The following is a 14,832-nucleotide window of genomic DNA, read 5'->3' on the forward strand; positions in this document are numbered from 1 at the left end:
GAAGCGGCAGCCCTCGTGTGAAGCCCTCCTCGTGTGAAGACCGAAGAGTGTAAAGACCATTCGACTCTACTCTGCGCGACTCCACTCGAGCAAGGACACCGACAAGGCACTTGAGTATAGCTATATATATATACTTTGTCCACTTTTGTGTTTTTGCTTGTTTTCATCTGCTAATTTCTCTGACCCGTATTCACAATGTGCTTCCAAATCTCTACTATTATCACACACACCCGTAAATCACGCTCTGTACATTTTAGACGCCGTAATCCTAATAATCTGCGTAGTGTACCCATTTCCTCTGCTACATTAATGTCCATTCCAATTGGTCTCTGGAATTGCCAGTCTGCTGTAAACAAAGCAGACTTTATTTCATCTATTTCCACTCATTCACATCTCAGTCTCATGGCTCTAACTGAAACCTGGATCAAACCAGAAGACACTGCCACTCCTGCGGCCCTCTCAAATAATTTCTCTTTTTCACACACCTCTCGCCAGATTGGGAGGGGCGGAGGTACTGGTCTGCTCATCTCAAAGGATTAGATATTTGAGCCCATCCCTTCTCTATCTGGCAACTGCTCATTTGAATCACACTCAATCACTGTCACTCACCCTGCTAAAATCCATGTTGTAGTTATTTATCGTCCTCCAGGTCAACTGGGTAACTTCCTGGAGGAATTGGATATGTTACTCTCTCACTTCCCTGAGGATGGCACTCCTCTGGTACTGCTCGGTGACTTCAACATTCACCTTGATAAACCCCAGGCTGCAGACTTCACCACCCTTCTGACCTCATTTGATCTTAAGCGAGTATCTACTACAGCTACTCATAAATCAGGTAACCATCTTGATCTTATCTACACACGCTACTGCTCCACAGACGTCACTTTAGTTACTCCTTTACACACCTCAGATCACTTTCTCATCACTCTTAACCTCCTACTAACTCCTAACACAACACACACTCCTCCGCTGATTACCTTTCGGCGTAATCTACGCTCACTCTCTCCCTCCCGTCTATCCACTATGGTTTCCTCCTCACTCCCTCCACCTGCTCAGTTCTCAGCACTGGACACTAACAGTGCTACTGACACTCTTTGCTCCACTCTTACATCTTGCTTAGACAACTTCTGTCCCGTTTCATCCAGGCCAGCCCGCACCACTCCCTCTGCCCCCTGGCTGTCTGATGTTCTCCGCGAACATCGCTCTGGGCTCCGGGCGGCAGAGAGGAAGTGGCGCAAAACTAAAAACACTACTGACCTGACCCTGTATCAGTCTCTTCTCGCTTCTTTCTCTAGTAACGTCTCCACTGCTAAAACTACATACTATCACAACAAAATACACAACTGCTCTGACTCTCGTGCACTCTTCAGAACGTTCTCTTCGCTCCTCTGTCCTCCTCCCCCCCCTCCTTCATCAACTCTTACAGCTGATGACTTTGCATCATTTTTCACACAAAAAACCTCCTCCATCAGCAGCCAATTCTCCGCACCACAAACCGACACGCACATCTCAACAACCATAACACATACACTCCCCTCCTTTTCTCTGCTCTCTGAAGCTGAAGTCTCCAAACTCATCCTTTCCAACCACCCCACTACCTGTCCGCTTGACCCTATCCCCACTCACCTCCTTCAGGCCATTTCTTCTTCTGTTACTCCTGCACTCACTCACATTGTCAACACCTCTCTTCACACCGGGACTTTCCCCACAGCATTTAAGCAGGCTCGGGTAACCCCACTGCTTAAGAAACACTCTATGAACCCAGCACTTTTAGAAAACTACAGACCGGTATCCCTTCTGCCTTTCATTGCAAAGACACTCGAGCGAGTTGTTTTTAACCAGCTCTCTACGTTTCTTGAACAGAACAACCTCCTGGATATCAACCAATCAGGCTTCAAAAGCGGCCACTCAACTGAGACTGCCCTGCTCTCGGTTACGGAGGCACTGAGGCAGGCAAGAGCGGCTTCCAGATCCACAGTACTTATCTTACTGGATTTGTCTGCTGCTTTTGACACAGTTAACCACCAGATCCTCTTGTCAACTCTCATGAAGATGGGCATCTCAGGAACTGCTCTCCAGTGGTTCGAGTCTTACCACTCAGGTAGGTCCTTCAGGGTGTCATGGAGAGGTGAAGTGTCTAAGTCACATCATCTAGCCACTGGAGTTCCACAGGGCTCAGTGCTTGGACCACTTCTCTTCTCCATCTACATGTCATCACTGGGATCGGTCATTCAGAAACATGGCTTTTCCTATCACTGCTATGCAGACGACACTCAACTCTACTTCTCATTTCAACCAGATGATCCCACGGTTGGTGTTCGTATTGCTGCCTGCCTAACAGACATTTCTGCCTGGATGAAGGAGCATCACCTGCAACTCAACCTTGCAAAGACTGAACTGCTTGTGGTCTCAGCCAACCCAGCACTTCATCACAATCTTTCCATTCAGCTAGGACCATCAACCATAACTCCGTCCAGGACAGCCAGGAATCTTGGAGTTGTGATCGATGATCAGCTAAAATTCACTGACCACATTACTGCAACAACCCGGTCCTGCAGATTTGCATTATACAACATTAGGAAGATTAGAGCCTTCCTATCAGAGCAGACCACACAACTCTTGGTCCAAGCTCTTGTTCTCTCCAGACTGGACTACTGTAATGCTCTTCTAGCAGGCCTTCCGGCATGCACTATCAAACCCTTGCAACTGATCCAGAATGCAGCGGCGAGGGTGATCTTTAACGAGCCGAAGAGAGCGCACGTCACGCCTCTCTTCATCAGACTCCACTGGCTACCAATAGCCGCTCGCATCAAATTCAAGGCACTGGTACTCGCCTTCAAAGCAACCACTGGCTCTGCACCAATTTACCTTAACTCGCTTGTTCAGACATACACACCCTCCAGGAGTTTGCGCTCTACCAGTGAACGACGCCTTGTGGTGCCATACCAGAGAGGCATGAAATCACTGTCACGGACCTTTTCCTGGACTGCCCCCACCTGGTGGAATGACCTGCCTATCTCAATTCGAGCAGCCGAGTCTGTAGCCATTTTCAAAAAACATCTAAAGACGCATTTCTTCCAGCAGCACCTGACCAATCAAGAATAGCACTTAACATTCTATTCATTTTTCTGTCTGTCTAATTTATTTAAAAAAAAAAAAAAAAAAAAAAAAAAATCCTTTGTGTTCTGTGTTAGATTAACTGAGACTTGTTACAGCACTTGCATACTGTAGCCTCTGACTGTTGTAGTTGCTTCTATTGCTCTCATTTGTAAGTCGCTTTGGATAAAAGCGTCTGCTAAATGACTAAATGTAAATGTAATGTAAATGATTTAATGTCAATGATGGAAACTGTGATACTCTTTTCAAGATTCTCTGATTAATAAAAAGAATGTACATAATGTATTATATATAACATAATGTAATATTTCACAATAGTAGGCTACTGTTTTTTCTGTATTTTTGATTAAATAAATGCAGGCTTGATGAGCATATATATATATATATATATATATATATATATATATATATATATATATATATATATATATATATATATATATATATATATATATATATATATATATATTGCCCCTTTTTTACATTTGAGCCCCTGCCCCTGAAGAACTCTCTGCACGGCCCTGCATGTCACACTGTAGGATCTCAGTTGTCATTATGTCAGACTGTACGACAGTCAGACTCGAAAAACGGACGCAAGCAAGAGACTCGTACAGACTGAGTTTTACGTCATCAATCCGTGACACGTTCAGTAACGGTGAGCCGCATTCACAGACACAATGGTAGCGTTCAGCAAACAACAAAAACAAGCAGTGGCCTTCATTTTAATAATGTCTTGATAAAGAAAAGAAGAAGAAAAAAAAAAACCATAGACGATGCGTCGTCAGGTTCTGCGCTCCTATTGGTTCTTGATTTGACGGTCGTCCTAGGAGAAGTCACACTGCAGGATTGCGCCTTGAATCTTCTGACACTGCCAGAATTTTGTCCGAGGTAAAATTTGATTGCAACGGTCATTAATCGGTTGTCGGTGCACATGTCAAACCAAGGATCATAGACTTCAGATTTTAGCCTAGGATCAGAGAAATCTTTTAGGATTTCAAAATGTGTCTCAGACGGCCAAATCGTGGACAAAATCGCACAGTGTGCACCCGGCTTTAGTGTCTGTGTGTGTGTGTGTGTGAGTGGATGTGTCAATATCACACTCTTGATGTTTTAGAGTGTCACCCCTTTACTGCTGTGTACTTTTTTTCAGCATTGTGGCCGATTTGTAGATTGTACACACAAATATTCAGTGAATTTTTGTGTTTTTGCCGATTTCCCATTAATTTCCTATGGTCGGTCATTTATGACCGAAGACAATGAACGCTACTTTTTTTTTTTTACGACTAATTAGCATGCTCGAATCATGACCCCAATTTTTGTGTGTGTTTACATACCTAATGCTAGAAAAGTTTCACATCATTCTGATGAAGCTGTGATTTTTAACATTTCAAAACAGAAAACTTTCCGGTCAGAAATGACTGAAGAGCACCAGAGGGTTAAGATACCAGTCACACTGAGACCTTTCAAATGATATTCAAATGATTATTCTTTTATTCATAAAATAAAGAATAATTAATGACACACGGCTGACATTTCCAATGATTCAATGGTCATTTATTCCATTATCCCACCGTAACTACATTTCAAGACAGGTTTGTGCTCCTAAAACGCTTGTGCAGATCAGCTTTCTTACGGCCATTTTGTCATTGGACACCTTGTTCCTTTATAAACAACATCAGGGAAAGAGCACAGGGATAGACTGATCTTAGAGAATGACTTATCATAATATTCTTTCACGGATAAGATAAATAATTTATTCCACCAGGTGTCTTTCAGAACATGTCAGCTGCAAACCCTCTGATAGTAATCAAGGTGAAACTCTCACATGGATTTGCGTAATGAGGGCGTCATCTCTACTGTGAACTGACACCATAATGGCTTTGAAACATGCCGACAACACAAGTGTTGATGGCCACAGCATACAGATGATGGGGAAACTCGGGTGTCTACTGTGTGTGTGTGTGTGTGTGTGTGTGTGAGTGTAAACGCAGACAAGCTGACAGGTGCTCTCATCTCTATAACGGCGCAGTGATGTGTGGCAGATGTTTGTGAACATGTGTCTATTCTCATGATGAGAGTATCTGCGGACTGACAGGAGGAAACTGCAGCGCCCTGCCAGTCCCAGCTCTCTGCAGCTCATGGAAACACATCAGTATATTATAGTGAGAAGACGAGGTATTTTATATTATACACTTACATCTGTCAGTGTTCCAAGCCACCACTAGAGGGAGACAGTTAGTTATTGATAGAGAAGGACAACTAGAGCTTGTGTTATTGAGACAGTTATTTTAATATACAACACACACACACACACACACACAGGGGCGCTGCTAGCAATTTTGGGCCCTATGAAAGAATATGATGTTGGGCCCTCTACCACACCAACCTTGCTATCCAAAATCTGTCTGCAATTTAATAATAGTGACCGTTTAAGCTCTGCTTGCTCAACCCAGAATGCCCCAATTGGCTGATGAAACATTGATTAAAATTAAGATACAATTTATACAAAACAAAACGTAATGAAATGGCCATGAATCATGTCTGACCCACTCCATGTCTCCTGGCATTGTGCATCTTATGTGTCCTATCTCATGCTGTTCACTTTTCATAATTGACACAGATTGACAACATGGACATAAAAAATAATATTATAATATTTCAACATAAATATAAAAATAAATACCTTAATGGCTGCAACAATTATAGTACAGAGAAACTTCATGTCGGAGTGGGATTTGTGCGTGAGCAGTTCATGAGTGGAGCGTTTTGCTGGATTTTGTCCGAAATGCAGAAATAAGTCATCTTTTTTTTATATTTGTAACTCTTTGGTAGATTATACATTTATAATACATTACTACTAGTACTGTTACTACAAATAAACCAATCTCTAGGGGCCCCAAAAGTGTGTGGGCCCTTAGAATCGTCCTAACTTAGCGGCGCCCCTGCACAGACTAACACAAAAAAATAAAGGTTTAAAAGGTTTTCGCACTATAGAAGAACAATTTTTGGTTACCCAAAGGACCTTTCAATTTACAGTTTTTAATCTAAAGAACGTTTTTCCTCAATCAAATATCTTTCATGGAATGGTCTGATAAAGGTTCTTAATTGAACCATCAATGCCAATAAAGATCCTTCATCTGTGGACTGGATCAGGGCCGTGCACAGGGGGGTGGCTCGGTGCCCTCATCATCTGAGGTAACCCTCTCGCAGTCTATGGTCGCTATACCCATCCCCGCTAAAAGTTTTCTGCTTTCCCTCCGCCAAAGATCCACCGATTCCGCAAACCCGTTCCCGTGTTTTCCCGCTCACTCTCCAGCGTCACTCAGAGTCTGTGCGTGGAAATCTGGAAAGCGGAGATGTCAGTTCCAGAATGTCGTCGCATTAACAGTATAGATTACAATCCGCGGAATTAGTCATTTGGTTGGTTGTTTTTGAATTTCTGTCGGTATTGTTTTGCTCCTGATCTTCTAATAGTGCTAACAACTTGTACAAGATACATGTTCTTGGAAGAGTATTAGAATTAGCCTATTGTCTAATCAAATTTTTGTACCAGATCTGATTAATATAAATAACACCAACTTTGCTGTTGATGGCACACTTTGTAGAATTTACACTCACCTACAGGATTATTAGGAACACACACTAATACTGTGTTTGACCCCCTTTCGCCTTCAGAACTGTCTTAATTCTACGTGGCATTAATTCAACAAGGTGCTGAAAGCATTCTTTAGAAATGTTGGCCCATATTGATAGGAGAGCATCTTGCAGTTGATGGAGATTTGTGGGATGCTCATCCAGGGCACGAAGCTCCCGTTCCACCACATCCCAAAGATGCTCTATTGGGTTGAGATCTGGTGACTGTGGGGGCCATTTTAGTCCAGTGAACTCATTGTCATGTTCAAGAAACCAATTTGAAATGATTGGAGCTTTGTGACGGTGCATTATCCTGCTGGAAGTAGCCATCAGAGGATGGGGACATGGTGGTCATAAAGGGATGGACATGGTCAGAAACAATGCTCAGGTAGGCTGTGGCATTTAAACGATGCCCAATTGGCACTAAGGGGCCTAAAGTGTGCCAAGAAAACATCCCCCACACCATTACACCACCACCACCAGCCTGCACAGTGGAAACAAGGCATGATGGATCCATGTTCTCATTCTGTTTACGCCAAATTCTGACTCTACCATCTGAATGTCTCAACAGAAATCCAGACTCATCAGACCAGGCAACATTTTTCCAGTCTTCAACTGTCCAATTTTGGTGAGCCTGTGCAAATTGTAGCCTCTTTTTTCCTATTTGTAGTGGAGATGAGTGGTACCCGGTGGGGTCTTCTGCTGTTGTAGCCCATCCGCCTCAAGGTTGTGCGTGTTGTGGCTTCACAAATGCTTTGCTGCATACCTCGGTTGTAACGAGTGGTCGCAAAGTTGCTCTTCTATCAGCTTGAATCAGTCGGCCCATTCTCCTCTGACCTCTAGCATCAACAAGGCATTTTGGCCCACAGGACTGCCGCATACTGGATGTTTTTCCCTTTTCACACCATTCTTTATAAACCCTAGAAATGGTTGTGCGTGAAAATCCCAGTAACTGAGCAGATTGTGAAATACTCAGACCGGCCCGTCTGGTACAAACAACCATGCCACGCTCAAAATTGCTTAAATCACCTTTCTTTCCCATTCTGACATTCAGTGTGGAGTTCAGGAGATTGTCTTGACCAGGACCACACCCCTAAATGCATTGAAGCAACTGCCATGTGATTGGTTGATTAGATAATTGCATTAATGAGAAATTGAACAGGTGTTCCTAATAATCCTTTAGGTGAGTGTACATAGGCCTAATTTCATATAATAACCAGAATATAGTTACAGAATGTATAAATTACTTTTGATATAATTCGTATTACTATTTATATATCTTTTAAAGTGTCATTAATGTAAAATACTAAATAAAATATTCTACTTAAATTTTTATTTTGACAATTTAGTAGAATAATTGAATAACTGACAACAGAAAAATCGGAATAGCATTAAAAGATAATCATCAGAAAGGTAATTTTTTAATGACTTATGTACAAGCATATCATATTTGTTATCAATATTTACTTATTCAATTGTCCATATTTTAATTGAAGATGTCATAATAAAAAAATTAAGAAAACATAATAGATTTAGTCATAATAGAATTCACTCAATTAACCTAGCCTATAGGTTTTAATGAAAGTGAAGATGCCTGAAATGTACATCTAAATCATGAAAATATTAAATATTTGTGTGTCCACAAATCCATCACTATTTTCGATAGACACAAAATTAGATCAAAACTGTTTTGACTGACTAAGCACACATATGTTGATATTAAGATGAAATGACAAAATAAAAAAATTGTATATTCATTCATCAAAAGTGCTGAGATGAGATTTTGTGTCGTCTATGGCCAGGAGAAAAGATGAGGGCTCAGAGAGTGAGGGAGAGCCAAATCAGACAGTTACAGGCGGTCAGTAAAGGAATAGTAAGAGTAAGATGGATCATTTGTATGGACAAGCACCCAATCCTCGCCTCCGATGCCCCCCCACCCCAGTGCCCCTTTTTTTTGTTTGGGCCACTGCCCCTCAAAATGTCTGTGCACGGCCCTGGACTGGATCATTTTCAAAGAAAAACTAATTTGGAAGTATGTAGGTGTTAAAAGGCAAGGCACATAAAAATTATTTATTGGCCAGTGGGTGTGTCATCTGTGTCTGAAGTTGCCATGTCTCGATACAAAATGTTGCTGTTGCCTTATTGACTGCTATGTCTGTAACTCAACTATTGACTCCTAAGTACTGTAATTACGTTTTTATGATGACACAGGTCTTGACATTCACTTTTTTGCTCACCGGTCACTGTGTCTGTGGTTTTCCAAAGTTACTAGCCACTCAGCATTTTGACTGGCCACAGTTTTGACATCGATACCATGGGGAAAAACTGCCATGTCGGTATTTTTTATATTATCTCATAATTCTGCTGTCACTTTAAGACCTGATGCACGGATCCATTACACTGTTACACATGCACTTTCTTTCTCAACTGGTTATATTCACTTATGTTTACGTGAGATACTCGCCAAGACCAGCATTTGGACATTATTTTGTTTGTATCTGACTGTTTAAGGGCAATAAGCAGCAAAAAAGAACTCAGATATTACTGAGAGTTTTGGGTGTGAGCACAAAATCTGCAGGAATGAGAAAAATGATGTGCCCTGATTCAAAAAAATCCAAGCCATTTTACAGCAACAATATTCGTCCGAAGCAAATGAAGCGAGTAAGAGGAGGTGTGTGTGTGTCACTCATTGTCAGAGAGAGAGAGAGAGAGAGAGAGAGAGAGAGAGAGAGAGAGAGAGAGAGAGAGAGAGAGAGAGCAGCCATTATCGTGTGCCAAATTAGTATTGGAGGCGTTTAAGATATTTCAGTATCAAAAAAATGAAAGATCGCTAACAACACGACATTGCACGTCGTTTATGCACATGAGCTTTAATGCCATCCCATTCTTAATCCGTTGGGTTTAATATGGAGTCGGCCGACCCTTTGCAGCTCTAACAGCTTCAGCTCTTCTGGGAAGGCTTTCCTCAAGGTTTAGGAGTGTGTTTATGGGGATTCTTCTAGAAGCGCATTTGTGAGGTCAGGACTCTATGCAGACCAGTCCAGTTCCTCCACACCAAACTCCTCATCATGTCTTTATGGAGCGACGCTTTGTGCACTGGAGCGCAGTCATGCTGGGACAGGAAAGGATCGTCCCCAAACTGTTCCCACAAAGTTGGGAGCATGAAATTGTCCAAAATGTCTTGGTGAAGCATTAAGAGTTCCTTTCACTGGAACTAACCCCTGAAAAAAAAAAAAAAAAAAAAAACATCCCATAATCCCCCCTCCACCAAACTTTACACTTGGCACATTGCAGTCATTGCAGACTGCACATTGCAGTCAGGCAAGTCCCGTTCTCCTAGCAACCACCAAACCCAGACTCGTCTATGGGATTTTCTGACAGAGAAGCGTGATTTGTCACTCAGAGAACACGTCTCCACTGCTCTAGAGTCCAGTGGTGGCGCGCTTTACCCCACTGTATCCCACGCTTTGCATTGCACTTGGTGATGTAAGGCTTGCATGAGCTGCTCGGCCATGGAAACCCATTCCATGAAGCTCTACACACTGATCTTGAGCTCATCTGAAGGCCACAGAAGTTTGGAGGTCTGGAGCTCTTGACTCTGCAGAAAGTTGGCGACTTCTGTGACCCTCAGCATGCGCTGACCCCGCTCTGTGATTTTACATGGCCTACACTTCATGACTGAGTTGCTGTTGTTCCCAATTGCTTCCACTTTGTTAGAATCCCACTAACAGTTGAGCGTGGAATATTTAGTAGTGAGGAAATGTCCCGAATGGACTTTGGTGTCCACCGATCACGGCCCCACGCTTGAGTTCTCTGAGCTCCTGAGAGCGGCCCATTCTCTCACTAATGTGTGTAGAAGCGAACACACACACACACACTCCTGAGAGCGGCCCATTCTCTCACTAATGTGTGTAGAAGCGTCTGCAGGCCTAGTGCTTGATTTACACACCTGTGGCCATGAAGGGGTTGAACACCTGAATTCAATGATTTAAAAGGGTGTCCCAATACTTCTGGCAATATAGTGTATATTATAATTCAACCCGCCAAGTGGCTATTAGGAGTGACTGAGTTACATGCCATGCTGAAATACACACACATTTGGCGGGTCAAGCCCTGATGACACATAATTATTATATATTAGTGAGCTAATTACTAATAGCCAGTCATCTAATTATTAGCATAACTGTTCATATGAGACCCTGGACCACAAAACCAGTCAAAAGGGTCGATTTTTTAAAACTGAGATTTATACATCACCAGAAAGCTGAATAAATAAGATGATGTACTATTGATGTATGATTTGTTAGGATATGACAATATTTGGTAGAGATTCACCTACGCCACGGAAATGTAAGCCGTCTGCTGCGCGTCGTCTCTCTACTTTAAAAGGAGGAGTAATGTCTGATATTATGCTTTGCAATGTAGTGAAGAAAAAGAAAGTTTCATAAAACCTAAATGAACAAGTCAGACACATTAGCTTATTGCAGTTTCATTTTAATCATCATAACTGCACCGGACATTGCTTATAAAATAAAATGTGTCTTGACTTGCCATGTTATTTAAATTAAAACGATACTGATAGGCTGCATCTTTTTAATTTCCTTTCTCATACTGTGGTGATATGAAGTAATCACATTTCATGAATAATTTAATGAAATGTAACTTTAATCATTTAACTTTAATGTGCACTTACAGCTTCATCTTGTGCGTGAAGTACAATAAACTTCATAAAACTCATCAGTAAAGTTTAGACCATCATTCAGACGGGGTCCGCTACAACAGGCTTGTACTAATAGTAGATCAAAGCAAAATGACAACATAAATTATAACTTAAATTATAAATTAAACTAAACTATATCTGCTCTTTCTCCATGCAGCATGTATTCTCTGGCTCTGGAGGCATTATTGTCCGACTCCAGTCCGAGCTGAACACAGCCATTGAGAGTTTCTGACATAAGTGCTTGAGATTGTCCTGACATCGGAGTGTGAGCTCTTGAAGCTCCGCCCTCTTCTTGAAAGGAGGCCGGGAACACCAGCTCATTTGCATTTAAAGGGACACACAAAAACGGCGCTCACCCCCAAAAAGTGGCAATTTTAACATGTTATAAAAAATGATCTGTGGGGTATTTTAAGCTAAAACTTCACATACACACTCTGGGGACATCAGAGACTTTGAATCTTGTAAAAAAAAAAGGGGCATAATAAGTCCTCTTTTAAGATGCTGCGCCATCAAATTACACAGGACTAAATGCACTGAAAATGTGATTGTGAAAAAAATAATAATAATAATTGCGCCCTACTTTATCAGTGAACTTGTCCCAGGCCTTGGTGAGGGACCATTTAATCTTTTAACAGACGAATCAAAGGACATTTATGTATTGGAAATTCTGGGCATTGTGATCCACTACTTCAGTCTGTCTCAAAACCGTTTTATTAGCCATTATTTGGCAGCAGTGGAGCTAAAAAAACTACACAGCAGATGGAATCATTGAATCACTGAAGTCTTGCCTGTCCTCTCTGAGTCTAGATATCAATAAGATGCCAGGGCTAGGGACTGGTTTGCTTATATTGGCTCAAAGCAAATGGCATACAAAGCTGTGTATGGTGGCATTAATGATGACGGTGAAGAGTGTGTGCAAAAAGATGGATGTCCAGGGAACCAGTGAATACTAGAACAGTGACTGGAATTTAAAACTCACTTTGGATTAGTACAGGAATTCCTGCCATTCTTCAGGAAGTACAAGTGGTGAACAAAATATTCCAGGCTAAAGCAGCAGATCCGACTCTGCTGACTTAGCTGACCCAACATCTTGTTGGGTCACTTGGGCGAAGTGTGACATCTTCCAAAAAATATGTGGACTTTTTAACTGAAGATATTACACCATACCTGGATTCTCAACCTTGACTTGGATAGAAAGACTAATAGCAGGTGAGAATCCCTTTAAAGAGCTTTGTAACTTGTCTTAGTGCTTGTCCACTCACCTTTTGGGGATTGACCCCAGGTTCTCTATGGGATTAAGATCCGGGGAGTCACCTGGCCACGATCCAAAATATGTAATGGTAACTTCATTATCACCCTTACCCTGTGACATGGTGCACCATCATACAGGATAATGCATGGATTATCACCTAATTGCTCCTGGATCACTGGGAGAAGCTGCTCTTGCAGGACCTTTGATACTATTCTTTATTCCTGAAGGTGTTTTGGGAAGAATTATGAGAGAGTGTGACTCCCTCGGATGAAAATCAGCCTCAGGATGATCTCAGGATGCTTCACTGTTTTTAATTTAGTGCTGTGTAGAAACTGATGGAGAAACACCATAATCAATCACAGGGCTATGTTTTTAACAGTTATTATTATTATTAGGGGCCAAGCATTGAAGATAAGGTAAGGCAAGTTTATTTATATAGCACATTTCCTACACTATGGTAATTCAAAGTGCTTTACATAGAAAAGGGAAATAAAATGAGCACAAAATAAAAGTATAATAAAAAGGAATTAAAAGGGTAAAAAGATGATACATAGATAGACTTCTCATCTGGTAAAACATTTCAGCTTATATTTAATTAATTTGCCCACTTGCTCTGGGACTTCCCTAGCCTGACAAGCCAGAGCCACATCAAGATGTTGGGTCTGGAAACTCACCATTGGCAGGGCTCAATCCGAGGGGCGGGATAAATGGTTGTCTTTCAAATTCCCTCTGCACGCCATTGGATAGCGCTACAACCAACCAGAGCAAAGAAGAAGGTGAAGCCGAGCTAACGTTAGTTGATAGACTTTCGCTGTATCTGGTAGGCAAAACTTCGAACACATCGTCCTTTCTTATAAATGACTTCAGTGCCGTAATTTGTTCTTTTCTCACAGAAAAGCTTAACTCCAAGTCTTCCAGAGTCACAGACAAAGCCGATTGGAAAGACCACTGTTCGTCAGCTTCTTTGTTTGCGAGTAGCACGCGGAACCTCTGCAACTCTGCCGTGATGTGCCATCATTATGTTAAGCCGCCCACCGACTCTACACACGCTATGATTGGCCTGACCAGAGTTTGGTTTTTCCAGCTCTCCGAGAGTTGCTAGACTACACTCGCGGCAAAATAAATGTTCTGCTGCTAGGGTGCGTCTAGATTTCTAGGCTAGGACTTCCCCATACTGGTTGTCTCTTTCTCTGTGGATTTCTTTTGGCGCGCCTTAATAATATGTCGGACTTCTCCAGCAGATCCGATCTTTCACCTAATCTGGACTATTTAAGTCCACGCTCCGATTAATCACCCACGCAGTTTCAATTTCTCTTCCAAAAACTTCTTAACCACGCTACATTACCACAGAGCCAGCCCAACCACTATGGTTTGCCATTAAGTGATTTATATACCAGTAATAATACTTTAAAATCAATTCTGAATGTAACTGGAAGCCAGTGTAACCTGAGGACTGGTGTGATATGGTCATATTTTCTGGTTCTGCTCAGAATACAGGTTCGGCACAGCGTACCGAAGTGTTTAGGCACCTATTGTATCCGTTTGCATGCTTATTATTCTTCCATTTCTTCGGCTCTTGAGTCTATGAAGGCCCATAGAACTGCGTTTGGGAAATTTATGACATTTGGCACAATGACAAATTTGGAGTCTCTAACTCAATCCCTCTAGGGCCACCAATGTCCAAAGTTGCACTTACGTTTGTGCTAATAACATTTGAACCTCATTTCCTCTGATTCCTTGGCTCAAGACGATTGCACGAATTTAACCAGATCATCATCAGACCATGCTGACATAAAGGTATGGAATTCAAGTTGATTCATCAAACCGTTCTCGAATAACACACAAACGAATTTGAAGAAGAGCAGGGCAAAATTAATTTGAGGCTATATCTCCGCAACGCTTTAGCGAAATCTGACCAAACTTGGGGTGCGTCTCAATCAGCTCCCTAGTTTAGTAGTTAGGGCACTAATCAGGGAGTCAGCCGATTGACTTATTTCCTGATCAGTGCCCTGACTACTGAACTAGGGAGCTGATTGAGACGCACACATAGTGTGTGTTATGACCATAGATATACATAATAATGGCTAGATGTCTTACGGCGGAGTCTCTA

The sequence above is a fragment of the Gobio gobio genome (assembly GCF_949357685.1).
Source record: "Gobio gobio genome assembly, chromosome: 14".
NCBI lineage: Eukaryota > Metazoa > Chordata > Actinopteri > Cypriniformes > Gobionidae > Gobio > Gobio gobio.